Source organism: Camellia sinensis, chromosome 5 (assembly GCF_055761805.1).
Source record: "Camellia sinensis isolate YWXY chromosome 5, ASM5576180v1, whole genome shotgun sequence".
In the NCBI taxonomy this organism is placed as follows: domain Eukaryota; kingdom Viridiplantae; phylum Streptophyta; class Magnoliopsida; order Ericales; family Theaceae; genus Camellia; species Camellia sinensis.
In genome coordinates, this window is record NC_138965.1 from 10155430 (window position 1) to 10159387 (window position 3958).

A 3958-nucleotide genomic window follows, 5' to 3' on the forward strand; every position below is an offset into this window, starting at 1 on the left:
GAGTCAAAAACAGATTCATATTCATATTCAAAATTCAGAATTCACAGATAGTCATACCTGATATATCCATTAGCTCTAACAGATCAGATGACCCATAAAGGGACCAGACAACCCATAAAAAAGACGTATATAGAGCAGATAATGGTTATACTTAACCAATTCCATAATAAAACCTCTGATACTAGGTTACAGATAACAAATATCACATGATGTTAAGGATGTCATGAATACATTTCAGAAATTCGGACAATCAATCATTCTTACAGAATCTAATATTTTAGAAAACTGATCATATCATATCATTCAAAAAATAATTAAAGTTGAACATAATTTTACAGAGTTATTACTTACAAATAGCTCCAGTAGCAAAATAGACAGATCAAACAGTCTATGGCACGTGACCTACACAAACACATAACAGATACATATTGAAACACACACTCGGAAAACACTTAACTCATTTCTTTTCTATCTTGGTGTGTTTCTGATCCTTATCCTCATTATTATGTCTTAATTAAGGTTTATGAATGCCTAAGCTGCAATGAGAATGCCAAAATATAAGTTGAAACACTTAGTCAAATTTTCAAAAACAGGGCAGTTCACTCGAGAGCAACTTTGGTCGCTCGAGCGGATTCTTTGGTCTGCAAAACTTTTAAAAATTCTCATTTTACACTCGAGTGCAACTTCCTTCGCTCAAGCTAAAGTCCAAAACAAACAATAGTCGCTCGAGCACAGGTTCTGTCACTTGAGCCAACCCCTAAACTCTACAAATGTACTGGAAGCTTCCATTCTTCGCTCCAGCGCAAGCTCCATCGCTCGAGCGAAGAGCACGAATTTTAGAATTTCTAGATTTGCTTTCCAAGTTCAAAACACAATTTCAATGCACCAAAACTTGTTCATTTGGACCAAAACTTTGGAAAACACCTAGAAACTTGTGTAAAAACATGAATTGAAGATCAATCGTCATAATCAAAGCCCAAAACCATAACAGTTTTTCCAAATCCAAGCTTGAAACTTGTACTCAACAGATGCATGCAATGATTTGAATTCAAAACTCCCAAAACATGGACAAATAAAGTGTTTAGATGTGAAATCACGGTGAGCTCTCAAGACTTAGCAAAAATATACACTTGCATGTATGAATTCTTGGAAAGTAAACTCAAAACTTGGTGATTGATGCATGCATGCAAGGATTGTTCCTCATTACTCCTTCCTTAGCTCAATTCATGTGTGTGATCTCTAAATTCTCTTAAATTCACATGCAAAGTATTTAATTTCAAAAAGTGAGTTAAATTCTTACCTAGAATTCTCAATTCCTTGAATCCTGGCAATTTCTTGTACAATTCTTCTAATTCTCTTCAATTCCTTAGTAATTCCTCTTTTTACCCTTGTTAGATGATGGTCTCTCTCAAGAGTAGTCTCCTTTTCTCTCTAAGATTCTCTAGGTTGTGTTAAGCTCAAAATAATAAGCTAAGCTCATGGTTAGTGCATATATAGATTGAATTAGCTTAAACTAATTACATGTTATTAGAGCTAAGTTAAATTATTTTAATAATTAATTTATTATAATTATTTGATTTCGAATCAAATCTAATTAAACTTACCATAAGGCTCTAAAAATTCTAAATAACACATACGTAGTCAATTTCATGTTCAGATGCCGATAAGAACTTCAATTCGCATATTGAATTTGAAATTTAAATAGATATTCCTACAACTGACAGATACAAGCACAATTAACACAAAACACGTGCAATTAATATAAAATTTTCTCTTAATTACATATTAAGCATTCTTAATTAAGGATAATTAACTAATCACAGGTTGGGGTTGTTACAGGATTCAATTTTCTTGTCCAAGTTTTGTAATTAAGATTTTATATTCATTGTTATATAGTTGACATTGATTTTTTTTTTTTTTTTTTCATATGTAGTAGCTGAATATTTTTCAATACACACAAACACAAGTGTATGCACAAAAATAAAAATACAAAATTTGTTATGCATTTTTTGTTATAGTGCAATATTGAAACCTAGTTAGGATTTTTCAAAACAAAAATATTTCACCTTTTTTTATTTATTGTTTATTATTTATTATTGTTTTATTTTAATCCTATGTTATAAAAGATGTTTTTAGGATGAAGCACACCACTCAATTCAAACTCTTGTTGGAATTCAAATTCAAATTCAAATTCAATTTTGTTTAGACTATATTTGAATCTTGGATTTGAAAATAAATTTGTGAGAGAAAGAAAAATAAAAATGAAAAAAATAACTTCATTCACTTTTTCATACATAAATCTGTCATTAAATTCAATAATCAAATACAATCTTAAAAATAAATACTACTAATGAATAATTTAATCAATGCCCATCAAAAAAAAAAATTTGGACCTTACAAAGATAAATAAATAAACTTTTTTTGCTGCTTATTTTCTTTTCTTTTCTTTTCTTTTCCTTAATTTTTTTATTTTTAAATCAAACTAATAAAATATGACATTAGAACTTTGCAAGTATCATTTTATTAAAAGATTTGACATATCTCTAGTTAGAGAGAAGTTCATATAGATAATGGAAGATTTAACATTAATAAATCTAGTTAGACTTTTCGACTTTACCATGACTCCCCATTGTGTTGATATTTTTGTTTTTGTTTTTGTTTTTGTTCATTTATTCGTTTTTTTTAATTACATTGTACATGGAAAAAAAAAAAAAAATACGAGTAATGTCAGAGATTTCAAATATTTTTACCAATGTGTCATATGGGTGTGGGATCTACATAGGACTCACATCGTGTAGGTCCACACCCATGTGACACATTTAGTAGAAATATTGGTAAAATATTTTGAGTTTCTAATATTTTCTTACTCCATTTTACTTTAAATATACTCATTTCTTTGTCATAAGAGATTGTTTAGGATGTCCTAAATAAATGTACTTTTTGTCTTTTTGAACTAAAAAGTTGAGGAAAAAAATATGGATGCTTGAGTTAACTTTTTGACTTTTTATAAAAAAAAATGTGTTAAAAAATTGTATAAATAAGTGTGTAGGAGAATATAGTGTAGTACACCGTACGGATTGGCAGTCAATCGGCTGGGTGAATACATGGAAAAAAATTGCCTCCTTTTTGGGCTTTGATTGGACGGTGTCGTTCGACCCGTGGGGGCCACCACGGGTCCCGTTTTTTTAATCGGAACCGTTTAATGTGTAAAATTCGTCGAGTACTATATGCTTGTAAAAAATCACGTTAATTGGATATCGATAGCTATCTGATCGTGTTAGTTTTTTTTGTCAACTATTAACTATAACACCATCCAATTTTTATACAAAACTGATTTAATCATGTAGTTAGCGATATCCGATAGACGTGATTTTTTACAAGCTTATAGTACTAGACGAGTTCTATATCTTGACGGTTTGAATTATCAAAACAAGACCTACGGTGGGCCCCTACGGACCCAACTTTACCATCCAACTTAGTGAATGTATACATGTAATTTTTTTTTGGGCAATGGTAGAGGGCCATAATTTTTGTGGCTCAAATGGCTCAAAACTGTCAAAACGACGTCGTTTTGAGCACAAAACATGCCAAAACGACGTCGTTTTGGCAGTTTTGAGCCATTTGAGCCACACAAATTGTGGCTCTCAAATATTATTCTTTTTTTTTTTGCCCATTCCCTGCCGTTGGCTTGACGTCAAACATTGATGGGCCAAAAAGTTAATGTTATATTTTAATATTCGTATATTAATTTTTTTATATTTTTTGGTGAATAGTGATTACTTTTTAACTTTTTTGGTAACTTTTTGACTTTTTGACTTTTTTTACACTTGCCAAACCAGCCCTTATACATAGTTACATTAATACCCTTTCATACAAAATATAATCCTTGAAAAAATCAAAATTTCAAGAGTATTAATGTATTTGAAACAAACAAGAAAATATATTTAGGATAACGTAG